Source organism: Schistocerca gregaria, chromosome 4 (assembly GCF_023897955.1).
Source record: "Schistocerca gregaria isolate iqSchGreg1 chromosome 4, iqSchGreg1.2, whole genome shotgun sequence".
Classification (NCBI taxonomy): Eukaryota; Metazoa; Arthropoda; class Insecta; order Orthoptera; family Acrididae; genus Schistocerca; species Schistocerca gregaria.
Genome location: NC_064923.1, coordinates 14,193,340 through 14,219,906, shown reverse-complemented (window position 1 = coordinate 14,219,906; position 26,567 = coordinate 14,193,340). Strand labels below are relative to the sequence as shown.

Sequence of the window (26,567 nt, the reverse complement as noted above, 5' to 3'; positions counted from 1 at the left end):
CCACACGGTCACTGACAAACAAGTGGAACTTATATACGACTCATCTCAAAACGCTCACACCACTGAGGAGTTGTGTTTTCGTTCTACACAGACGCTGCCCCTTGCTCTTTCCCACCCATTTGATACATTCAACCTGCTACGAGACCTACCAAATATAGACTGGGAAACTAAACCACACACTTTGTGCATTCGGAAATGTAAGGCAGGGCGTCCCTCGCCGCATTTGCTACGATGTCCATTTGCTACTTCTGCAGAAGTGGCGCCGGCGGCGACGACGACGACGACGACGACGACGACGACGACGACGACAACCGCGGAAGGCTCTGAGATATGTGAGAAATACATCTATAAAATATATTTCAGACTGTCCCATCCCACCTTATGCTGTACCGCTTTGGCAAATGCTTTATCTGCGCCATTCGCCTTAATCACATCTGAGAGTAATTCTTAATAAAACGCCACTCGCTAATTGTTAGTCATCCCAGATACTGTTTGCTATAAGGCCACGACGCGCAACTGATATCCAAAATTCGTCTGCCTCCTGTGAGGATCGAACTCACGACCCCTGGTTTACTAGACCAGTGCTCTGCCACTGAGCTAAAGAGGCGCGGCCTGGTGGTACTTTTGCGTACTTCATCCTTACGGTCGTCTGGATCATCAGACTTCAGCTGACAACACTTCATATTACCGTCTAATATTTGCAGCTATGGCGACCCATTACTGCTTGCCTACACATCTGACACGTAAAGGAAGTGCTCTCCAAATAACACCACTTGCATTTCAGAACATGTCTTTCACACATGTCTACAAAATCACCTTCACCTTCAAATACAGTTCCGTAGCGACTGACGGAGACGTAGGCAAAGTTTAAAGTTGCTATTTCCATTACATCACGTTAATCAGAAAAACGGTAAGTTACATCTGCAGAGGAACAAAATTCCGCTCCTCCCCACGTGGGGCTCGAACCCACGACCCTGGGATTAAGAGCCTTATGTTCTACCGACTGAGCTAGCCGCGCTGCCTCGGTGAGTATATGCCGGTTAGCACGTCACACAGTACTCGTTTGGGTTGATTGGTCCCATACAGAACCTCCCCATGTTGCCTAATGTTTTCCTAACGTCACACTCGTCACGTAGTTCACTTTTATTTCATAATCATTTCTGAGAGGTAACAGAATTGCATGACAACCTGCAGAGCTAGTTTCGTCAAAATTAACACACATACTTGATGTGACTCATAAGCCGAACGAGTTACTTTCCGACGTTATTTTAGATGTGCAAGTGCCAGTCAAAAACACGCGGCGACGGCAATATGCAAACCAATTCGCTAGTTAACACCGGTCTTGTTGTGCGTGTTTTAAGCTGAAGAGCATCTCCAAGCAGAAAATGGTCAACAGCAACATTCACACGGTTTCGTACTGCTCAAGTGCTACACTAAAACGGTATGTTTCTTTTTCAGATCTGGAAAAACACGACCGAGAGAGGAATCAAACACGCAATCTTCGGATACGAAGTCCGACGCCTTATCCATTAGGCCACACGGTCACTGACAAACAAGTGGAACTTATATACGACTCATCTCAAAACGCTCACACCACTGAGGAGTTGTGTTTTCGTTCTACACAGACGCTGCCCCTTGCTCTTTCCCACCCATTTGATACATTCAAACTGCTACGAGACCTACCAAATATAGACTGGGAAACTAAACCACACACTTTGTGCATTCGGAAATGTAAGGCAGGGCGTCCCTCGCCGCATTTGCTACGATGTCCATTTGCTACTTCTGCAGAAGTGTCGGCGGCGGCGACAACAACCGCGGAAGGCTCTGAGATATGTGAGAAATACATCTATAAAATATATTTCAGACTGTCCCATCCCACCTTATGCTGTACCGCTTTGGCAAATGCTTTATCTGCGCCATTCGCCTTAATCACATCTGAGAGTAATTCTTAATAAAACGCCTCTCGCTAATTGTTAGTCATCCCAGATACTGTTTGCTATAAGGCCACGACGCGCAACTGATATCCAAAGTTCGTCTGCCTCCCGTGAGGATCGAACTCACGACCCCTGGTTTACTAGACCAGTGCTCTGCCACTGAGCTAAAGAGGCGCGGCCTAGCGGTACTTTTGCGTACTTCATCCTTACGGTCGTCTGGATCATCAGACTTCAGCTGACAACACTTCATATTACCGTCTAATATTTGCAGCTATGGCGACCCATTACTGCTTGCCTACACATCTGACACGTAAAGGAAGTGCTCTCCAAATAACACCACTTGCATTTCAGAACATGTCTTTCACACATGTCTACAAAATCACCTTCACCTTCAAATACAGTTTCGTAGCGACTGACGGAGACGTAGGCAAAGTTTAAAGTTGCTATTTCCATTACATCACGTTAATCAGAAAAACGGTAAGTTACATCTGCAGAGGAACAAAATTCCGCTCCTCCCCACGTGGGGCTCGAACCCACGACCCTGGGATTAAGAGCCTTATGTTCTACCGACTGAGCTAGCCGCGCTGCCTCGGTGAGTATATGCCGGTTAGCACGTCACACAGTACGCGTTTGGGTTGATTGGTCCCATACAGAACCTCCCCATGTTGCCTAATGTTTTCCTAACGTCACACTCGTCACGTAGTTCACTTTTATTTCATAATCATTTCTGAGAGGTAACAGAATTGCATGACAACCTGCAGAGCTAGTTTCGTCAAAATTAACACACGTACTTGATGTGACTCATAAGCCGAACGAGTTACTTTCCGACGTTATTTTAGATGTGCAAGTGCCAGTCAAAAACACGCGGCGACGGCAATATGCAAACCAATTCGCTAGTTAACACCGGTCTTGCTGTGCGTGTTTTAAGCTGAAGAGCATCTCCAAGCAGAAAATGGTCAACAGCAACATTCACACGGTTTCGTACTGCTCAAGTGCTACACTAAAACGGTACGTTTCTTTTTCAGATCTGGAAAAACACGACCGAGAGAGGAATCAAACACGCAATCTTCGGATACGAAGTCCGACGCCTTATCCATTAGGCCACACGGTCACTGACAAACAAGTGGAACTTATATACGACTCATCTCAAAACGCTCACACCACTGAGGAGTTGTGTTTTCGTTCTACACAGACGCTGCCCCTTGCTCTTTCCCACCCATTTGATACATTCAACCTGCTACGAGACCTACCAAATATAGACTGGGAAACTAAACCACACACTTTGTGCATTCGGAAATGTAAGGCAGGGCGTCCCTCGCCGCATTTGCTACGATGTCCATTTGCTACTTCTGCAGAAGTGGCGCCGGCGGCGACGACGACGACGACGACGACGACGACGACGACGACGACGACGACGACGACAACCGCGGAAGGCTCTGAGATATGTGAGAAATACATCTATAAAATATATTTCAGACTGTCCCATCCCACCTTATGCTGTACCGCTTTGGCAAATGCTTTATCTGCGCCATTCGCCTTAATCACATCTGAGAGTAATTCTTAATAAAACGCCTCTCGCTAATTGTTAGTCATCCCAGATACTGTTTGCTATAAGGCCACAACGCGCAACTGATATCCAAAGTTCGTCTGCCTCCTGTGAGGATCGAACTCACGACCCCTGGTTTACTAGACCAGTGCTCTGCCACTGAGCTAAAGAGGCGCGGCCTAGCGGTACTTTTGCGTACTTCATCCTTACGGTCGTCTGGATCATCAGACTTCAGCTGACAACACTTCATATTACCGTCTAATATTTGCAGCTATGGCGACCCATTACTGCTTGGCTACACATCTGACACGTAAAGGAAGTGCTCTCCAAATAACACCACTTGCATTTCAGAACATGTCTTTCACACATGTCTACAAAATCACCTTCACCTTCAAATACAGTTTCGTAGCGACTGACGGAGACGTAGGCAAAGTTTAAAGTTGCTATTTCCATTACATCACGTTAATCAGAAAAACGGTAAGTTACATCTGCAGAGGAACAAAATTCCGCTCCTCCCCACGTGGGGCTCGAACCCACGACGCTGGGATTAAGAGCCTTATGTTCTACCGACTGAGCTAGCCGCGCTGCCTCGGTGAGTATATGCCGGTTAGCACGTCACACAGTACTCGTTTGGGTTGATTGGTCCCATACAGAACCTCCCCATGTTGCCTAATGTTTTCCTAACGTCACACTCGTCACGTAGTTCACTTTTATTTCATAATCATTTCTGAGAGGTAACAGAATTGCATGACAACCTGCAGAGCTAGTTTCGTCAAAATTAACACACATACTTGATGTGACTCATAAGCCGAACGAGTTACTTTCCGACGTTATTTTAGATGTGCAAGTGCCAGTCAAAAACACGCGGCGACGGCAATATGCAAACCAATTCGCTAGTTAACACCGGTCTTGTTGTGCGTGTTTTAAGCTGAAGAGCATCTCCAAGCAGAAAATGGTCAACAGCAACATTCACACGGTTTCGTACTGCTCAAGTGCTACACTAAAACGGTATGTTTCTTTTTCAGATCTCGAAAAACCCGACCGAGAGAGGAATCAAACACGCAATCTTCGGATACGAAGTCCGACGCCTTATCCATTAGGCCACACGGTCACTGACAAACAAGTGGAACTTATATACGACTCATCTCAAAATGCTCACACCACTGAGGAGTTCTGTTTTCGTTCTACACAGACGCTGCCCCTTGCTCTTTCCCACCCATTTGATACATTCAACCTGCTACGAGACCTACCAAATATAGACTGGGAAACTAAACCACACACTTTGTGCATTCGGAAATGTAAGGCAGGGCGTCCCTCGCCGCATTTGCTACGATGTCCATTTGCTACTTCTGCAGAAGTGTCGGCGGCGGCGGCGACGACGACGACGACGACGACGACGACAACCGCGGAAGGCTCTGAGATATGTGAGAAATACATCTATAAAATATATTTCAGACTGTCCCATCCCACCTTATGCTGTACCGCTTTGGCAAATGCTTTATCTGCGCCATTCGCCTTAATCACATCTGAGAGTAATTCTTAATAAAACGCCTCTCGCTAATTGTTAGTCATCCCAGATACTGTTTGCTATAAGGCCACGACGCGCAACTGATATCCAAAGTTCGTCTGCCTCCCGTGAGGATCGAACTCACGACCCCTGGTTTACTAGACCAGTGCTCTGCCACTGAGCTAAAGAGGCGCGGCCTGGCGGTACTTTTGCGTACTTCATCCTTACGGTCGTCTGGATCATCAGACTTCAGCTGACAACACTTCATATTACCGTCTAATATTTGCAGCTATGGCGACCCATTACTGCTTGCCTACACATCTGACACGTAAAGGAAGTGCTCTCCAAATAACACCACTTGCATTTCAGAACATGTCTTTCACACATGTCTACAAAATCACCTTCACCTTCAAATACAGTTTCGTAGCGACTGACGGAGACTTAGGCAAAGTTTAAAGTTGCTATTTCCATTACATCACGTTAATCAGAAAAACGGTAAGTTACATCTGCAGAGGAACAAAATTCCGTTCCTCCCCACGTGGGGCTCGAACCCACGACCCTGGGATTAACAGCCTTATGTTCTACCGACTGAGCTAGCCGCGCTGCCTCGGTGATTATATGCCGGTTAGCACGTCACACAGTACTCGTTTGGGTTGATTGGTCCCATACAGAACCTCCCCATGTTGCCTAATGTTTTCCTAACGTCACACTCGTCACGTAGTTCACTTTTATTTCATAATCATTTCTGAGAGGTAACAGAATTGCATGACAACCTGCAGAGCTAGTTTCGTCAAAATTAACACACATACTTGATGTGACTCATAAGCCGAACGAGTTACTTTCCGACGTTATTTTAGATGTGCAAGTGCCAGTCAAAAACACGCGGCGACGGCAATATGCAAACCAATTCGCTAGTTAACACCGGTCTTGCTGTGCGTGTTTTAAGCTGAAGAGCATCTCCAAGCAGAAAATGGTCAACAGCAACATTCACACGGTTTCGTACTGCTCAAGTGCTACACTAAAACGGTATGTTTCTTTTTCAGATCTGGAAAAACACGACCGAGAGAGGAATCAAACACGCAATCTTCGGATACGAAGTCCGACGCCTTATCCATTAGGCCACACGGTCACTGACAAACAAGTGGAACTTATATACGACTCATCTCAAAACGCTCACACCACTGAGGAGTTGTGTTTTCGTTCTACACAGACGCTGCCCCTTGCTCTTTCCCACCCATTTGATACATTCAACCTGCTACGAGACCTACCAAATATAGACTGGGAAACTAAACCACACACTTTGTGCATTCGGAAATGTAAGGCAGGGCGTCCCTCGCCGCATTTGCTACGATGTCCATTTGCTACTTCTGCAGAAGTGGCGGCGGCGACGACGACGACGACGACGACGACGACAACCGCGGAAGGCTCTGAGATATGTGAGAAATACATCTATAAAATATATTTCAGACTGTCCCATCCCACCTTATGCTCTACCGCTTTGGCAAATGCTTTATCTGCGCCATTCGCCTTAATCACATCTGAGAGTAATTCTTAATAAAACGCCTCTCGCTAATTGTTAGTCATCCCAGATACTGTTTGCTATAAGGCCACAACGCGCAACTGATATCCAAAGTTCGTCTGCCTCCTGTGAGGATCGAACTCACGACCCCTGGTTTACTAGACCAGTGCTCTGCCACTGAGCTAAAGAGGCGCGGCCTAGCGGTACTTTTGCGTACTTCATCCTTACGGTCGTCTGGATCATCAGACTTCAGCTGACAACACTTCATATTACCGTCTAATATTTGCAGCTATGGCGACCCATTACTGCTTGCCTACACATCTGACACGTAAAGGAAGTGCTCTCCAAATAACACCACTTGCATTTCAGAACATGTCTTTCACACATGTCTACAAAATCACCTTCACCTTCAAATACAGTTTCGTAGCGACTGACGGAGACGTAGGCAAAGTTTAAAGTTGCTATTTCCATTACATCACGTTAATCAGAAAAACGGTAAGTTACATCTGCAGAGGAACAAAATTCCGCTCCTCCCCACGTGGGGCTCGAACCCACGACGCTGGGATTAAGAGCCTTATGTTCTACCGACTGAGCTAGCCGCGCTGCCTCGGTGAGTATATGCCGGTTAGCACGTCACACAGTACTCGTTTGGGTTGATTGGTCCCATACAGAACCTCCCCATGTTGCCTAATGTTTTCCTAACGTCACACTCGTCACGTAGTTCACTTTTATTTCATAATCATTTCTGAGAGGTAACAGAATTGCATGACAACCTGCAGAGCTAGTTTCGTCAAAATTAACACACATACTTGATGTGACTCATAAGCCGAACGAGTTACTTTCCGACGTTATTTTAGATGTGCAAGTGCCAGTCAAAAACACGCGGCGACGGCAATATGCAAACCAATTCGCTAGTTAACACCGGTCTTGTTGTGCGTGTTTTAAGCTGAAGAGCATCTCCAAGCAGAAAATGGTCAACAGCAACATTCACACGGTTTCGTACTGCTCAAGTGCTACACTAAAACGGTATGTTTCTTTTTCAGATCTCGAAAAACCCGACCGAGAGAGGAATCAAACACGCAATCTTCGGATACGAAGTCCGACGCCTTATCCATTAGGCCACACGGTCACTGACAAACAAGTGGAACTTATATACGACTCATCTCAAAACGCTCACACCACTGAGGAGTTGTGTTTTCGTTCTACACAGACGCTGCCCCTTGCTCTTTCCCACCCATTTGATACATTCAACCTGCTACGAGACCTACCAAATATAGACTGGGAAACTAAACCACACACTTTGTGCATTCGGAAATGTAAGGCAGGGCGTCCCTCGCCGCATTTGCTACGATGTCCATTTGCTACTTCTGCAGAAGTGGCGGCGGCGGCGACGACGACGACGACGACGACGACGACGACGACGACGACAACCGCGGAAGGCTCTGAGATATGTGAGAAATACATCTATAAAATATATTTCAGACTGTCCCATCCCACCTTATGCTGTACCGCTTTGGCAAATGCTTTATCTGCGCCATTCGCCTTAATCACATCTGAGAGTAATTCTTAATAAAACGCCTCTCGCTAATTGTTAGTCATCCCAGATACTGTTTGCTATAAGGCCACGACGCGCAACTGATATCCAAAATTCGTCTGCCTCCCGTGAGGATCGAACTCACGACCCCTGGTTTACTAGACCAGTGCTCTGCCACTGAGCTAAAGAGGCGCGGCCTGGCGGTACTTTTGCGTACTTCATCCTTACGGTCGTCTGGATCATCAGACTTCAGCTGACAACACTTCATATTACCGTCTAATATTTGCAGCTATGGCGACCCATTACTGCTTGCCTACACATCTGACACGTAAAGGAAGTGCTCTCCAAATAACACCACTTGCATTTCAGAACATGTCTTTCACACATGTCTACAAAATCACCTTCACCTTCAAATACAGTTTCGTAGCGACTGACGGAGACGTAGGCAAAGTTTAAAGTTGCTATTTCCATTACATCACGTTAATCAGAAAAACGGTAAGTTACATCTGCAGAGGAACAAAATTCCGCTCCTCCCCACGTGGGGCTCGAACCCACGACCCTGGGATTAAGAGCCTTATGTTCTACCGACTGAGCTAGCCGCGCTGCCTCGGTGAGTATATGCCGGTTAGCACGTCACACAGTACTCGTTTGGGTTGATTGGTCCCATACAGAACCTCCCCATGTTGCCTAATGTTTTCCTAACGTCACACTCGTCACGTAGTTCACTTTTATTTCATAATCATTTCTGAGAGGTAACAGAATTGCATGACAACCTGCAGAGCTAGTTTCGTCAAAATTAACACACATACTTGATGTGACTCATAAGCCGAACGAGTTACTTTCCGACGTTATTTTAGATGTGCAAGTGCCAGTCAAAAACACGCGGCGACGGCAATATGCAAACCAATTCGCTAGTTAACACCGGTCTTGTTGTGCGTGTTTTAAGCTGAAGAGCATCTCCAAGCAGAAAATGGTCAACAGCAACATTCACACGGTTTCGTACTGCTCAAGTGCTACACTAAAACGGTATGTTTCTTTTTCAGATCTGGAAAAACACGACCGAGAGAGGAATCAAACACGCAATCTTCGGATACGAAGTCCGACGCCTTATCCATTAGGCCACACGGTCACTGACAAACAAGTGGAACTTATATACGACTCATCTCAAAACGCTCACACCACTGAGGAGTTGTGTTTTCGTTCTACACAGACGCTGCCCCTTGCTCTTTCCCACCCATTTGATACATTCAACCTGCTACGAGACCTACCAAATATAGACTGGGAAACTAAACCACACACTTTGTGCATTCGGAAATGTAAGGCAGGGCGTCCCTCGCCGCATTTGCTACGATGTCCATTTGCTACTTCTGCAGAAGTGGCGACGACGACGACGACGACGACGACGGAAGGCTCTGAGATATGTGAGAAATACATCTATAAAATATATTTCAGACTGTCCCATCCCACCTTATGCTGTACCGCTTTGGCAAATGCTTTATCTGCGCCATTCGCCTTAATCACATCTGAGAGTAATTCTTAATAAAACGCCTCTCGCTAATTGTTAGTCATCCCAGATACTGTTTGCTATAAGGCCACGACGCGCAACTGATATCCAAAATTCGTCTGCCTCCTGTGAGGATCGAACTCACGACGCCTGGTTTACAAGACCAGTGCTCTGCCACTGAGCTAAAGAGGCGCGGCCTAGCGGTACTTTTGCGTACTTCATCCTTACGGTCGTCTGGATCATCAGACTTCAGCTGACAACACTTCATATTACCGTCTAATATTTGCAGCTATGGCGACCCATTACTGCTTGGCTACACATCTGACACGTAAAGGAAGTGCTCTCCAAATAACACCACTTGCATTTCAGAACATGTCTTTCACACATGTCTACAAAATCACCTTCACCTTCAAATACAGTTTCGTAGCGACTGACGGAGACGTAGGCAAAGTTTAAAGTTGCTATTTCCATTACATCACGTTAATCAGAAAAACGGTAAGTTACATCTGCAGAGGAACAAAATCGCGTTCCTCCCCACGTGGGGCTCGAACCCACGACCCTGGGATTAAGAGCCTTATGTTCTACCGACTGAGCTACCCGCGCTGCCTCCGTGAGTATATGCCGGTTAGCACGTCACACAGTACTCGTTTGGGTTGATTGGTCCCATACAGAACCTCCCCATGTTGCCTAATGTTTTCCTAACGTCACACTCGTCACGTAGTTCACTTTTATTTCATAATCATTTCTGAGAGGTAACAGAATTGCATGACAACCTGCAGAGCTAGTTTCGTCAAAATTAACACACATACTTGATGTGACTCATAAGCCGAACGAGTTACTTTCCGACGTTATTTTAGATGTGCAAGTGCCAGTCAAAAACACGCGGCGACGGCAATATGCAAACCAATTCGCTAGTTAACACCGGTCTTGTTGTGCGTGTTTTAAGCTGAAGAGCATCTCCAAGCAGAAAATGGTCAACAGCAACATTCACACGGTTTCGTACTGCTCAAGTGCTACACTAAAACAGTATGTTTCTTTTTCAGATCTGGAAAAACACGACCGAGAGAGGAATCAAACACGCAATCTTCGGATACGAAGTCCGACGCCTTATCCATTAGGCCACACGGTCACTGACAAACAAGTGGAACTTATATACTACTCATCTCAAAACGCTCACACCACTGAGGAGTTGTGTTTTCGTTCTACACAGACGCTGCCCCTTGCTCTTTCCCACCCATTTGATACATTCAACCTGCTACAAGACCTACCAAATATAGACTGGGAAACTAAACCACACACTTTGTGCATTCGGAAATGTAAGGCAGGGCGTCCCTCGCCGCATTTGCTACGATGTCCATTTGCTACTTCTGCAGAAGTGGCTGCGGCGGCGACGACGACGACGACGACGACGACAACCGCGGAAGGCTCTGAGATATGTGAGAAATACATCTATAAAATATATTTCAGACTGTAACATCCCACCTTATGCTGTACCGCTTTGGCAAATGCTTTATCTGCGCCATTCGCCTTAATCACATCTGAGAGTAATTCTTAATAAAACGCCTCTCGCTAATAGTTAGTCATCCCAGATACTGTTTGCTATAAGGCCACGACGCGCAACTGATATCCAAAATTCGTCTGCCTCCTGTGAGGATCGAACTCACGACCCCTGGTTTACTAGACCAGTGCTCTGCCACTGAGCTAAAGAGGCGCGGCCCAGCGGTATTTTTGCGTACTTCATCCTTACGGTCGTCTGGATCATCAGACTTCAGCTGACAACACTTCATATTACCGTCTAATATTTGCAGCTATGGCGACCCATTACTGCTTGGCTACACATCTGACACGTAAACAGAGTGCTCTCCAAATAACACCACTTGCATTTCAGAACATGTCTTTCACACATGTCTACAAAATCACCTTCACCTTCAAATACAGTTTCGTAGCGACTGACGGAGACGTAGGCAAAGTTTAAAGTTGCTATTTACATTACATCACGTTAATCAGAAAAACGGTAAGTTACATCTGCAGAGGAACAAAATTCCGTTCCTCCCCACGTGGGGCTCGAACCCACGACCCTGGGATTAAGAGCCTTATGTTCTACCGACTGCCGGACTGAGCTAGCCGCGCTGCCTCGGTGAGTATACGCCGGTTAGCACGTCACACAGTACTCGTTTGGGTTGATTGGTCCCATACAGAACCTCCCCATGTTGCCTAATGTTTTCCTAACGTCACACTCGTCACGTAGTTCACTTTTATTTCATAATCATTTCTGAGAGGTAACAGAATTGCATGACAACCTGCAGAGCTAGTTTCGTCAAAATTAACACACATACTTGATGTGACTCATAAGCCGAACGAGTTACTTTCCGACGTTATTTTAGATGTGCAAGTGCCAGTCAAAAACACGCGGCGACGGCAATATGCAAACCAATTCGCTAGTTAAAACCGGTCTTGTTGTGCGTGTTTTAAGCTGAAGAGCATCTCCAAGCAGAAAATGGTCAACAGCAACATTCACACGGTTTCGTACTGCTCAAGTGCTACACTAAAACGGTATGTTTCTTTTTCAGATCTGGAAAAACACGACCGAGAGAGGAATCAAACACGCAATCTTCGGATACGAAGTCCGACGACTTATCCATTAGGCCACACGGTCACTGACAAACAAGTGGAACTTATATACTACTCATCTCAAAACGCTCACACCACTGAGGAGTTGTGTTTTCGTTCTACACAGACGCTGCCCCTTGCTCTTTCCCACCCATTTGATACATTCAACCTGCTACAAGACCTACCAAATATAGACTGGGAAACTAAACCACACACTTTGTGCATTCGGAAAAGTAAGGCAGGGCGTCCCTCGCCGCATTTGCTACGATGTCCATTTGCTACTTCTGCAGAAGTGTCGGCGGCGGCGGCGGCGGCGACGACGACGACGACGACAACCGCGGAAGGCTCTGAGATATGTGAGAAATACATCTATAAAATATATTTCAGACTGTCCCATCCCACCTTATGCTGTACCGCTTTGGCAAATGCTTTATCTGCGCCATTCGCCTTAATCACATCTGAGAGTAATTCTTAATAAAACGCCTCTCGCTAATTGTTAGTCATCCCAGATACTGTTTGCTATAAGGCCACGACGCGCAACTGATATCCAAAATTCGTCAGCCTCCTGTGAGGATCGAACTCACGACCCCTGGTTTACTAGACCAGTGCTCTGCCACTGAGCTAAAGAGGCGCGGCCTAGCGGCACTTTTGCGTACTTCATCCTTACGGTCGTCTGGATCATCAGACTTCAGCTGACAACACTTCATATTACCGTCTAATATTTGCAGCTATGGCGACCCATTACTGCTTGCCTACACATCTGACACGTAAAGGAAGTGCTCTCCAAATAACACCACTTGCATTTCAGAACATGTCTTTCACACATGTCTACAAAATCACCTTCACCTTCAAATACAGTTTCGTAGCGACTGACGGAGACGTAGGCAAAGTTTAAAGTTGCTATTTCCATTACATCACGTTAATCAGAAAAACGGTAAGTTACATCTGCAGAGGAACAAAATTCCGTTCCTCCCCACGTGGGGCTCGAACCCACGACCCTGGGATTAAGAGCCTTATGTTCTACCGACTGAGCTAGCCGCGCTGCCTCGGTGAGTATATGCCGGTTAGCACGTCACACAGTACTCGTTTGGGTTGATTGGTCCCATACAGAACCTCCCCATGTTGCCTAATGTTTTCCTAACGTCACACTCGTCACGTAGTTCACTTTTATTTCATAATCATTTCTGAGAGGTAACAGAATTGCATGACAACTTGCAGAGCTAGTTTCGTCAAAATTAACACACATACTTGATGTGACTCATAAGCCGAACGAGTTACTTTCCGACGTTATTTTAGATGTGCAAATGCCAGTCAAAAACACGTGGCGATGGCAATATGCAAACCAATTCGCTAGTTAACACCGGTCTTGTTGTGCGTGTTTTAAGCTGAAGAGCATCTCCAAGCAGAAAATGGTCAACAGCAACATTCACACGGTTTCGTACTGCTCAAGTGCTACACTAAAACGGTATGTTTCTTTTTCAGATCTGGAAAAACACGACCGAGAGAGGAATCAAACACGCAATCTTCGGATACGAAGTCCGACGCCTTATCCATTTTCTTTTCTTTTTTTTTTTTTTTTTACTTACAACCCCTGGTTTATCAGACCAGCGCTCTACCACTTTTTTTTATTACTTTTTTTTTTATTTTTTTTTTGGGCCTCCCTTCTCCCCACACAGCCCATCCATTCGCTCTCCTTTTATGCCTTCTTCGGCGAGCTTCTATGCTATATCGACTGATTTTTTTTTCAAATTTACTGTGACAGTTAGGGAAATGAAATGATGTTTGGCTTCTTCGCCATGTGAGGCTTCTCCTCCGTAGAACTGAAAATTGAAAAATTAAGGCTTCTTGGGAATTAATAAATTGTCACTCTTGCTTCATACTGAAAAAAAAATTAAACAAAAATAGAAAGATTGTAACTGAGGAACACGTGCAAGAAGCTTCCACTGCATTGTGTGCAACGAAACCACCTTCCGATATTACCGAGATCCTGGAAAATCATCATAGATGAAAGTAGTTGCTGGAGATATGGGGTTCATCCAGCAGTAAGTGTGAAGCCGCAGTGCCGTTTCGGGGTTCTGTCCGAGGCCTTCACGGCTACCGTAGCGGCCCTGGGGCACACGAAGTCCCCACCGTACTTCACCCTCAACAGCGATCCCCTACTTTGGCCTGTGACTACATTTTTCGTAGACGAGGGCTATTAAGATGTTTATCCAATCCCTTGTCTCTGAAACAGAATGTGTAACATGTTACCAAAAGTTTTTTTGTGGTCCCTGCGCGTACATATCTGATAATATTTTGCTCGTTCGTATAATTCGTATTCTAAAACACGGTCATTGCCGTGTTCAGATATAACGTAATGTACATAATTGCCAAACAACCACAACACAGCATTGGTTTTCTGGACAGGGAAGAAAACACCATCGGGGAAGAGTAATTTTTCAACATTGATCTCAGTACTAACAGTTCTGGTTATAAAGGCTACCCGCCGTTGGAGTCCCCTCCATATTTCGGCGTATCCGCCACAGAGAAAGCGGTGGATCAATGTGTCAACTGCGTCACATCGGGTGCACACAAGCGTGTCACTAAGACCAATGGAGTGCAACTTTTCGTTAATGGAAACTACGTTATTAACAACTCGGTACCAGGTTGCCTGAATGTCGGAAGACAGTTCACGATTACTAATATTTTTCCAAATTCTTTTCCAGTCTTTGTCGGGATATCTGCACTCCATTTTGTTGACATGTTCTTTCGTTGTTAAGAGTTCCATTAATTTCCTGCAATTCCTTGATTGTGGATTCGTGACAATACTGTCCATGTAGCTAATCTCTAAAAAGAACTGGCGAATATATTTCAATTTATAATTAATTCCGCCTATGTTTATGGGTGGACGTAAATTTTCTGGCTGTAGGAGTCGATACAGCCTGGCTGTAATATTATGTGGATGTTTTTCTATAATTTGTAGGGTCCTCTTTATATATAACGCCGTAGTCTTCCGCCATATATCTGTTAAACCTAGGCCACCTTCAGCGGAAGGTAACGTAACTGTACCGACTGCTACTCTAAAAATATTCCCTGTCCATATAAATCGGCAAATGATACTCATTCTACGTTTGGCAATGGGTTTCGAAACTGGCAATATTTGACCTATTTATATAGCTTTTGATAAAATGGACCAATTAATTATTCTGATTCGTTGTTTAATGTTCAGATGTCTGGTCTGATTGAGTATTGTGGCTCCTCTGATTGTATCCAGTACTTTCTTCCAATTGTAGGTCATGGTCTGAAGCGGACATCGGTAAAAGGTGACACCCAGAGCGGTGTGACGATCGACGGAGCGTGCCCATTCCAAACGGACATCTTGAAGACCTTTAAGATTTAAAAACGAACTCTTCACCTCGTTAACCCTAGCGCCTGTAGCTTCACAAAAGATCTGAATATTCGTAGTTAATTTCTCTAAATCTTCGTTACTACGAATAACCACTCCAACGTCATCAGCATATGCATTGGTGACGTTGTTAACGCCAGATATCGTGATGCCCTCAAGATCGACATCGAGTCTCCTTAGTAAAGGCTCCAGTGCAACAACATACAGGAGCATTGACAAAGGACTTCCCTGCGGGACGCCGTTGCGAATTTCAATGGGTGGAGTGAAATGCCCATTTACAGACACTTGTGTTTGGATGCCTTCAACAATGTTAATTAAAACTTGCACAAAATGTTGACTAAAACCCACATAGGTCAACGTTCTGAACAAAAATAAGTGGTTGACCCTGTCAAAAGCCTTTGAGAAGTCGATAAAGGCAAGGCCTCCTGGTGAGGATGACGTTGCAAAAATTGCAGAGACATCCCTATATTCACAAACAGTTTTAAAAATATTCCGCCCCGAGAGACAGGTTTGGTGGTCACCTATGATCTTCTCCATTAGAGGTCTCAGTCTTTCCTTCAGTACACGTGCAATTATTTTATAATCCGAGTTCATCAAACATATTGGTCTCAATTGATTGAGATCTTTAACTGCCGCGTTCCTTCCCTTTGGTATTAGCACAGTTACGCTTTCTTTGAACTCGCGTGGAACAGTAACACCTTGCAACACTTCATTTATCACTTCTGTGAATTGATTACCGATGAGAGGCCAAAATTTACAATAAAACTCTACAGGCAAGCCATCAGGCCCTGGGGACTTACGGGTAGGCGAATATTTAAGTATATCAAACACCTCCTCACATGTGATCGCAGTGGTAACGGACACATTGTCCTCGTCATTGATAACGTTGTCGATACCTGTAGTTCGTAGCAAATCGTTCGCACAGTCTAGATTATACCGGGTATCAGTATATAACGTACGATAAAATCCATAAACTGCATTTAAAATGTCAGAGTGTTCCGTCAGCACCCGGTTATCGCCCACTCTAAGACAAGCAATAAACGCTCGTCTTCTATTTCTTTCATGTTCGAGTAAGTGGTACAGCGATGCGTTTTCGTCCTCCACCGTTGTCGGGACACGAGATTTAATTTTTAAACCCTCCAGCTGTTGTCGCTTGAGACTTATGAGGTGAGCCTTGATCTTCTTTATTTCAATGAAAACCTCATCAGTCATCTGCTGAGCTGATAGTTCCCTTAAGCATGTATAGTAAAATTCAACGGTATTGCGAGACCACATCGCTCGCTCCCTCCCGTAAGCTATTAGGGATGATCTCAATTTCTTTTTAGCACATGAGGTCCACCACGCAAGGCGAGAGCTGTATTTACGGCGCATACGTAGAGCAGCCTGCCATACCTCCGCTACTGTTCTTGATAGGGCACCCTCGAACAACATATGGGTATTCAGCTTCCATAAGGGGCGACCCCAATACGTTCCTTGCTTCTGAAACCGAATGCTGCATTTCACTGCGAGATGGTCCGAAAAGGTAGTGGGAATTACTTCGATACTACTGATTTTATTTTCCATGTTTGCTGTGACGTATATTCTGTCTATTCTGCTTTGCGAGCGACTACTGATGTACGTAAATTTGACTAACGTGGGGTATTTGCTTTCCCACACGTCTGTCCACTTCATGTTTGTCACCAAAGCCGCCAGTTCCCTGGAGAAGTTAAAATTTGGTCGCTGATCCTTTTTGTGAAGTACACAATTAAAGTCACCACCGATTAAAGCTTCCGCCGGATTCCCCTTAAGTAAATAGACCATATCGTTCTTAAAAAAATTAGCCCTATCATCTCTAGCGTTGTTACCAGAGGGGACATATACATTTAAAACAGTAGTAGTAAAAATTTTACAACTGATGCCCCTCCCATTTTCTAACAGACAGATATCCTTCACATCAATACCATCTTTGACAAGGATCGCAGTCCCACATGTGGCTTCCGGTGCAATATTTAAAATCTCTTGAAAACCTGGGACATAAAAGTTGTGGACATTATATTCCTGTAGGAGGGCTATATCAGTATCCGACTGGTAAAGGAAATCTTTTAAAGAAGCGACTTTCGTTTCACTGCGAATCCGATTTATATTGATCGTGGTCACATTATATGTCAGTTCCGTTGGCATAGGTGCAGGTAAAAGAAATTGGCTAATGAAGTATACCCCATGCAGAGTCACGTCTGTACCATTCCATTCTGTCTGTCAGAAAGAAAAATAGACATTAAAAAAAAAAAATTTAAATGCCACTAGCATGTGTCAGGTCCATCTCCATTCCGTGGTCGGTGCGATCTTCTTGGGCATCGGCCCAATCAAGTCCTTTTCCTGAGACAGTTCGGTCTAAATCCATAGTAGTGCCGGTCTGCAAACCTGCGACGCCAAGCGGTGCGCGAGGTTGTTGTTGAAGATCATCTGCATTGGCACGACTCATCTCCGCTTCAGTACACTCGTTAACTCGTGCTACTGGGCATTGTTCTCGTAGTCGTTCATTATCCCTTAAATGTTTTAACTTTTCCCGCAATGCAGGAGCTAAACTCTCTGCTGCTTTGTGTGCCAATCTCCTCTTCTTGCCTTTCTTCGAAGATCTCTTCGGCGATCTAGCAGGAGATGAAGTTTGCGACCTGTCAGGAGAAGTACCGGATGATACGTCTGACGTCGCCTGTTCCTTTTTTCGGACAAAAGTCTGCGTATCGCATTCCACAACGGCAGAAGGAGGCGCATCTTTTTCCATGGCTCCCACTGGTAGCAACCCAGTCTCCAATTCTACACTATCGCTCGTTGTGGTTTCCTTGACGCAAGTGTCTTCTGTGGGCGCCAACGTGAAACCAATGTCCAGATTGCTATCTTCGTTCATAGTTCCCGCAGAGTGGATGCCTGGAGCGTCCACTCCTCGGAAGCTAGTGGCAATATCCTCACGTTGGTGGGAATCCTGACGACGCAAGGAAACCTCCGTTGCGGGTATTTGGGGATCTTCGGCCGAGTCCGCGGAAGAACGAGCAACCACAGTGGGAGAGTTGGAAAAAGTTGGCGTCGGCATAGATTCGAGGGGCGCGGAGCTGATCGGCAGACCATCCGCAAATCTAGAGCTTGAAGCCGGAGTATCATCGACAACCGCCCGCGAGGCAGCAGGCTCCCCGCGCACAGGCGGCACCGACTCGCCTCGGCTGCGGAAGTCAGCAGCGGCAGCGTATGACAACTTCATACCAACAACAGGGCCGGAACTCGGCATCTCGTCACGCGGTAACTGCGGGACACGCCTCCGTGAACATTCTGCACGAATGTGTTCCGTGGAATTGCATAAAGCGCAAGTCCGCGGTTGCCCATCATAGATAATCAAAGCACGATACCCACAAATATTAAGATAAGAGGGGACATGCTTCTGTAATTCAATCTTAATTTGCCTTACGCCGTTCAAGACAGGAAACATATGAGTTTCAGACCACCTTTCTGCCACATTGGAAATAATTCTGCCATAAGGCCGAAGGGCAACATTAAGTTCTTCGGGCGGAATTTCAAAAGGGAGCTCAAACACTCTGATCGTACGAATCCCGTACCCAGCATGACTAACAGCAACGTCACTCAAATTCCCATCAGAATGATTAAACTTCACGCTACCTCCGCAACGATCCACAATGGAACTACATAATTCTGGACTTTTCATCTTCAGATACACAGCATTTGTCACAAACGAGAGATAAACTCCGACAACATCATCACCGTTAATCAATACTTTTTCGATAAACCATGCTTTAATTTCAAATGCTTTAGGTCGAACGAAATTTCGATCGAAAGTAAACTTGATTGTGTCTTTCCTCAAATAATTCGACCTATTCATTCTAGAACTTCATGAATACAAGTGCAACACGAATGGCGGCTTAGCAGCACCACTAACCTCAAACGCAGCGACTCAGCCTGTGTTTACTACAGCCAGACGTCCAGCTCCGGCACACGTCCGTCCCGCTCGGCGGCTGAGTCGCAACTGAATCCATTAGGCCACACGGTCACTGACAAACAAGTGGAACTTATATACGACTCATCTGAAAACGCTCACACCACTGAGGAGTTGTGTTTTCGTTCTACACAGACGCTGCCCCTTGCTCTTTCCCACCCATTTGATACATTCAACCTGCTACGAGACCTACCAAATATAGACTGGGAAACTAAACCACACACTTTGTGCATTCGGAAATGTAAGGCAGGGCGTCCCTCGCCGCATTTGCTACGATGTCCATTTGCTACTTCTGCAGAAGTAGCGGCGGCAGCGACGACGACGACGACGACGACGACGACGACGACAACCGCGGAAGGCTCTGAGATATGTGAGAAATACAACTATAAAATATATTTCAGACTGTCCCATCCCACCTTATGCTGTACCGCTTTGGCAAATGCTTTATCTGCGCCATTCGCCTTAATCACATCTGAGAGTAATTCTTAATAAAACGCCTCTCGCTAATTGTTAGTCATCCCAGATACTGTTTGCTATAAGGCCACGACGCGCAACTGATATCCAAAATTCGTCTGCCTCCTGTGAGGATCGAACTCACGACCCCTGGTTTACTAGACCAGTGCTCTGCCACTGAGCTAAAGAGGCGCGGCCTAGCGGTACTTTTGCGTACTTCATCCTTACGGTCGTCTGGATCATCAGACTTCAGCTGACAACACTTCATATTACCGTCTAATATTTGCAGCTATGGCGACCCATTACTGCTTGGCTACACATCTGACACGTAAACGAAGTGCTCTCCAAATAACACCACTTGCATTTCAGAACATGTCTTTCACACATGTCTACAAAATCACCTTCACCTTCAAATACAGTTTCCTTGCGACTGACGGAGACGTAGGCAAAGTTTAAAGTTGCTATTTCCATTACATCACGTTAATCAGAAAAACGGTAAGTTACATCTGCAGAGGAACAAAATTCCGTTCCTCCCCACGTGGGGCTCGAACCCACGACCCTGGGATTAAGAGCCTTATGTTCTACCGACTGAGCTAGCCGCGCTGCCTCGGTGAGTATATGCCGGTTAGCACGTCACACAGTACTCGTTTGGGTTGATTGGTCCCATACAGAACCTCCCCATGTTGCCTAATGTTTTCCTAACGTCACACTCGTCACGTAGTTCACTTTTATTTCATAATCATTTCTGAGAGGTAACAGAATTGCATGACAACCTGCAGAGCTAGTTTCGTCAAAATTAACACACATACTTGATGTGACTCATAAGCCGAACGAGTTACTTTCCGACGTTATTTTAGATGTGCAAGTGCCAGTCAAAAACACGCGGCGACGGCAATATGCAAACCAATTCGCTAGTTAACACCGGTCTTGTTGTGCGTGTTTTAAGCTGAAGAGCATCTCCAAGCAGAAAATGGTCAACAGCAACATTCACACGGTTTCGTACTGCTCAAGTGCTACACTAAAACGGTATGTTTCTTTTTCAGATCTGGAAAAACACGACCGAGAGAGGAATCAAACACGCAATCTTCGGATACGAAGTCCGACGCCTTATCCATTAGGCCACACGGTCACTGACAAACAAGTGGAACTTATATACTACTCATCTCAAAACGCTCACACCACTGAGGAGTTGTGTTTTCGTTCTACACAGACGCTGCCCCTTGCTCTTTCCCACCCATTTGATACATTCAACCTGCTACGAGACCTACCAAATATAGACTGGGAAACTAAACCACACACTTTGTGCATTCGGAAATGTAAGGCAGGGCGTCCCTCGCCGCATTTGCTACGATGTCCATTTGCTACTTCTGCAGAAGTGGCGGCGGCGACGACGACGACGACGACGACGACGACGACAACCGCGGAAGGCTCTGAGATATGTGAGAAATACATCTATAAAATATATTTCAGACTGTCCCATCCCACCTTATGCTGTACCGCTTTGGCAAATGCTTTATCTGCGCCATTCGCCTTAATCACACCAGAGAGTAATTCTTAATAAAACGCGTCTCGCTAATTGTTAGTCATCCCAGATACTGTTTGCTATAAGGCCACAACGCGCAACTGATATCCAAAATTCGTCTGCCTCCTGTGAGGATCGAACTCACGACCCCTGGTTTACTAGACCAGTGCTCTGCCACTGAGCTAAAGAGGCGCAGCGTAGCGGTTCTTTTGCGTACTTCATCCTTACGGTCGTCTGGATCATCAGACTTCAGCTGACAACACTTCATATTACCGTCTAATATTTGCAGCTATGGCGACCCATTACTGCTTGCCTACACATCTGACACGTAAAGGAAGTGCTCTCCAAATAACACCACTTGCATTTCAGAACATGTCTTTCACACATGTCTACAAAATCACCTTCACCTTCAAATACAGTTTCGTAGCGACTGACGGAGACGTAGGCAAAGTTTAAAGTTGCTATTTCCATTACATCACGTTAATCAGAAAAACGGTAAGTTACATCTGCAGAGGAACAAAATTCCGTTCCTCCCCACGTGGGGCTCGAACCCACGACCCTGGGATTAAGAGCCTTATGTTCTACCGACTGAGCTAGCCGCGCTGCCTCGGTGAGTATATGCCGGTTAGCACGTCACACAGTACTCGTTTGGGTTGATTGGTCCCATACAGAACCTCCCCATGTTGCCTAATGTTTTCCTAACGTCACACTCGTCACGTAGTTCACTTTTATTTCATAATCATTTCTGAGAGGTAACAGAATTGCATGACAACCTGCAGAGCTAGTTTCGTCGAAATTAACACACATACTTGATGTGACTCATAAGCCGAACGAGTTACTTTCCGACGTTATTTTAGATGTGCAAGTGCCAGTCAAAAACACGCGGCGACGGCAATATGCAAACCAATTCGCTAGTTAACACCGGTCTTGTTGTGCGTGTTTTAAGCTGAAGAGCATCTCCAAGCAGAAAATGGTCAACAGCAACATTCACACGGTTTCGTACTGCTCAAGTGCTACACTAAAACGGTATGTTTCTTTTTCAGATCTGGAAAAACACGACCGAGAGAGGAATCAAACACGCAATCTTCGGATACGAAGTCCGACGCCTTATCCATTAGGCCACACGGTCACTGACAAACAAGTGGAACTTATATACGACTCATCTCAAAACGCTCACACCACTGAGGAGTTGTGTTTTCGTTCTACACAGACGCTGCCCCTTGCTCTTTCCCACCCATTTGATACATTCAACCTGCTACGAGACCTACAAAATATAGACTGGGAAACTAAACCACACACTTTGTGCATTCGGAAATGTAAGGCAGGGCGTCCCTCGCCGCATTTGCTACGATGTCCATTTGCTACTTCTGCAGAAGTAGCGGCGGCAGCGACGACGACGACGACGACGACGACGACGACGACGACAACCGCGGAAGGCTCTGAGATATGTGAGAAATACATCTATAAAATATATTTCAGACTGTCCCATCCCACCTTATGCTGTACCGCTTTGGCAAATGCTTTATCTGCGCCATTCGCCTTAATCACATCTGAGAGTAATTCTTAATAAAACGCCTCTCGCTAATTGTTAGTCATCCCAGATACTGTTTGCTATAAGGCCACGACGCGCAACTGATATCCAAAATTCGTCTGCCTCCTGTGAGGATCGAACTCACGACCCCTGGTTTACTAGACCAGTGCTCTGCCACTGAGCTAAAGAGGCGCGGCCTAGCGGTACTTTTGCGTACTTCATCCTTACGGTCGTCTGGATCATCAGACTTCAGCTGACAACACTTCATATTACCGTCTAATATTTGCAGCTATGGCGACCCATTACTGCTTGCCTACACATCTGACACGTAAAGGAAGTGCTCTCCAAATAACACCACTTGCATTTCAGAACATGTCTTTCACACATGTCTACAAAATCACCTTCACCTTCAAATACAGTTTCGTAGCGACTGACGGAGACGTAGGCAAAGTTTAAAGTTGCTATTTCCATTACATCACGTTAATCAGAAAAACGGTAAGTTACATCTGCAGAGGAACAAAATTCCGTTCCTCCCCACGTGGGGCTCGAACCCACGACCCTGGGATTAAGAGCCTTATGTTCTACCGACTGAGCTAGCCGCGCTGCCTCGGTGAGTATATGCCGGTTAGCACGTCACACAGTACTCGTTTGGGTTGATTGGTCCCATACAGAACCTCCCCATGTTGCCTAATGTTTTCCTAACGTCACACTCGTCACGTAGTTCACTTTTATTTCATAATCATTTCTGAGAGGTAACAGAATTGCATGACAACCTGCAGAGCTAGTTTCGTCAAAATTAACACACATACTTGATGTGACTCATAAGCCCAACGAGTTACTTTCCGACGTTATTTTAGATGTGCAAGTGCCAGTCAAAAACACGCGGCGACGGCAATATGCAAACCAATTCGCTAGTTAACACCGGTCTTGTTGTGCGTGTTTCAAGCTCAAGAGCATCTCCAAGCAGAAAATGGTCAACAGCAACGTTCACACGGTTTCTTACTGCTCAAGTGCTACACTAAAACGGTATGTTTCTTTTTCAGATCTGGAAAAACACGACCGACAGAGGAATCAAACACGCAATCTTCGGATACGAAGTCCGACGCCTTATCCATTAGGCCACACGGTCACTGACAAACAAGTGGAACTTATATACTACTCATCTCAAAACGCTCACACCACTGAGGAGTTGTGTTTTCGTTCTACACAGACGCTGCCCCTTGCTCTTTCCCACCCATTTGATACATTCAACCTGCTACGAGACCTACCAAATATAGACTGGGAAACTAAACCACACACTTTGTGCATTCGGAAATGTAAGGCAGGGCGTCCCTCGCCGCATTTGCTACGATGTCCATTTGCTACTTCTGCAGAAGTGGCGGCGGCGACGACGACGACGACGACAACCGCGGAAGGCTCTGAGATATGTGAGAAATACATCTATAAAATATATTTCAGACTGTCCCATCCCACCTTATGCTGTACCGCTTTGGCAAATGCTTTATCTGCGCCATTCGCCTTAATCACACCAGAGAGTAATTCTTAATAAAACGCGTCTCGCTAATTGTTAGTCATCCCAGATACTGTTTGCTATAAGGCCACAACGCGCAACTGATATCCAAAATTCGTCTGCCTCCTGTGAGGATCGAACTCACGACCCCTGGTTTACTAGACCAGTGCTCTGCCACTGAGCTAAAGAGGCGCAGCCTAGCGGTTCTTTTGCGTACTTCATCCTTACGGTCGTCTGGATCATCAGACTTCAGCTGACAACACTTCATATTACCGTCTAATATTTGCAGCTATGGCGACCCATTACTGCTTGCCTACACATCTGACACGTAAAGGAAGTGCTCTCCAAATAACACCACTTGCATTTCAGAACATGTCTTTCACACATGTCTACAAAATCACCTTCACCTTCAAATACAGTTTCGTAGCGACTGACGGAGACGTAGGCAAAGTTTAAAGTTGCTATTTCCATTACATCACGTTAATCAGAAAAACGGTAAGTTACATCTGCAGAGGAACAAAATTCCGTTCCTCCCCACGTGGGGCTCGAACCCACGACCCTGGGATTAAGAGCCTTATGTTCTACCGACTGAGCTAGCCGCGCTGCCTCGGTGAGTACATGCCGGTTAGCACGTCACACAGTACTCGTTTGGGTTGATTGGTCCCATACAGAACCTCCCCATGTTGCCTAATGTTTTCCTAACGTCACACTCGTCACGTAGTTCACTTTTATTTCATAATCATTTCTGAGAGGTAACAGAATTGCATGACAACCTGCAGAGCTAGTTTCGTCAAAATTAACACACATACTTGATGTGACTCATAAGCCGAACGAGTTACTTTCCGACGTTATTTTAGATGTGCAAGTGCCAGTCAAAAACACGCGGCGACGGCAATATGCAAACCAATTCGCTAGTTAACACCGGTCTTGTTGTGCGTGTTTTAAGCTGAAGAGCATCTCCAAGCAGAAAATGGTCAACAGCAACATTCACACGGTTTCGTACTGCTCAAGTGCTACACTAAAACGGTATGTTTCTTTTTCAGATCTGGAAAAACACGACCGAGAGAGGAATCAAACACGCAATCTTCGGATACGAAGTCCGACGCCTTATCCATTTTTTTTTCTTTTTTTTTTTTTTTTACTTACAACCCCTGGTTTATCAGACCAGCGCTCTACCACTTTTTTTTATTACTTTTTTTTTATTTTTTTTGGGCCTCCCTTCTCCCCACACAGCCCATCCATTCGCTCTCCTTTTATGCCTTCTTCGGCGAGCTTCTATGCTATATCGACTGATTTTTTTTTCAAATTTACTGTGACAGTTAGGGAAATGAAATGATGTTTGGCTTCTTCGCCATGTGAGGCTTCTCCTCCGTAGAACTGAAAATTGAAAAATTAAGGCTTCTTGGGAATTAATAAATTGTCACTCTTGCTTCATACTGAAAAAAAATTAAACAAAAATAGAAAGATTGTAACTGAGGAACACGTGCAAGAAGCTTCCACTGCATTGTGTGCAACGAAACCACCTTCCGATATTACCGAGATCCTGGAAAATCATCATAGATGAAAGTAGTTGCTGGAGATATGGGGTTCATCCAGCAGTAAGTGTGAAGCCGCAGTGCCGTTTCGGGGTTCTGTCCGAGGCCTTCACGGCTACCGTAGCGGCCCTGGGGCACACGAAGTCCCCACCGTACTTCACCCTCAACAGCGATCCCCTACTTTGGCCTGTGACTACATTTTTCGTAGACGAGGGCTATTAAGATGTTTATCCAATCCCTTGTCTCTGAAACAGAATGTGTAACATGTTACCAAAAGTTTTTTTGTGGTCCCTGCGCGTACATATCTGATAATATTTTGCTCGTTCGTATAATTCGTATTCTAAAACACGGTCATTGCCGTGTTCAGATATAACGTAATGTACATAATTGCCAAACAACCACAACACAGCATTGGTTTTCTGGACAGGGAAGAAAACACCATCGGGGAAGAGTAATTTTTCAACATTGATCTCAGTACTAACAGTTCTGGTTATAAAG

General features: G+C 45.5%; 13 non-coding genes across 13 annotated transcripts; all 13 read right to left on the bottom strand.

The window, feature by feature from the left end:
• Window positions 1-535: 535 nt before the first annotated feature.
• On the bottom strand, window positions 536-607 carry Trnat-agu (transfer RNA threonine (anticodon AGU)). Its single transcript has one exon. It is a non-coding gene; the product is annotated as a tRNA-Thr (tRNA).
• Window positions 608-2,036: 1,429 nt separating this feature from the next.
• Trnat-agu (transfer RNA threonine (anticodon AGU)) lies at window positions 2,037-2,108 on the bottom strand. The gene has a single exon. It is a non-coding gene; the product is annotated as a tRNA-Thr (tRNA).
• A 1,474-nt stretch (window positions 2,109-3,582) lies between these two features.
• Window positions 3,583-3,654, bottom strand: Trnat-agu (transfer RNA threonine (anticodon AGU)). Its single transcript has one exon. It is a non-coding gene; the product is annotated as a tRNA-Thr (tRNA).
• A 1,453-nt stretch (window positions 3,655-5,107) lies between these two features.
• Window positions 5,108-5,179, bottom strand: Trnat-agu (transfer RNA threonine (anticodon AGU)). The gene has a single exon. It is a non-coding gene; the product is annotated as a tRNA-Thr (tRNA).
• A 1,447-nt stretch (window positions 5,180-6,626) lies between these two features.
• Trnat-agu (transfer RNA threonine (anticodon AGU)) lies at window positions 6,627-6,698 on the bottom strand. Its single transcript has one exon. It is a non-coding gene; the product is annotated as a tRNA-Thr (tRNA).
• A 1,462-nt stretch (window positions 6,699-8,160) lies between these two features.
• On the bottom strand, window positions 8,161-8,232 carry Trnat-agu (transfer RNA threonine (anticodon AGU)). The gene has a single exon. It is a non-coding gene; the product is annotated as a tRNA-Thr (tRNA).
• A 1,432-nt stretch (window positions 8,233-9,664) lies between these two features.
• Window positions 9,665-9,736, bottom strand: Trnat-ugu (transfer RNA threonine (anticodon UGU)). The gene has a single exon. It is a non-coding gene; the product is annotated as a tRNA-Thr (tRNA).
• A 1,447-nt stretch (window positions 9,737-11,183) lies between these two features.
• Trnat-agu (transfer RNA threonine (anticodon AGU)) lies at window positions 11,184-11,255 on the bottom strand. The gene has a single exon. It is a non-coding gene; the product is annotated as a tRNA-Thr (tRNA).
• Window positions 11,256-12,713: 1,458 nt separating this feature from the next.
• Window positions 12,714-12,785, bottom strand: Trnat-agu (transfer RNA threonine (anticodon AGU)). Its single transcript has one exon. It is a non-coding gene; the product is annotated as a tRNA-Thr (tRNA).
• A 7,306-nt stretch (window positions 12,786-20,091) lies between these two features.
• Trnat-agu (transfer RNA threonine (anticodon AGU)) lies at window positions 20,092-20,163 on the bottom strand. The gene has a single exon. It is a non-coding gene; the product is annotated as a tRNA-Thr (tRNA).
• Window positions 20,164-21,613: 1,450 nt separating this feature from the next.
• Window positions 21,614-21,685, bottom strand: Trnat-agu (transfer RNA threonine (anticodon AGU)). Its single transcript has one exon. It is a non-coding gene; the product is annotated as a tRNA-Thr (tRNA).
• A 1,459-nt stretch (window positions 21,686-23,144) lies between these two features.
• On the bottom strand, window positions 23,145-23,216 carry Trnat-agu (transfer RNA threonine (anticodon AGU)). The gene has a single exon. It is a non-coding gene; the product is annotated as a tRNA-Thr (tRNA).
• Window positions 23,217-24,654: 1,438 nt separating this feature from the next.
• On the bottom strand, window positions 24,655-24,726 carry Trnat-agu (transfer RNA threonine (anticodon AGU)). The gene has a single exon. It is a non-coding gene; the product is annotated as a tRNA-Thr (tRNA).
• Between the last annotated feature and the right edge of the window lie 1,841 nt (window positions 24,727-26,567).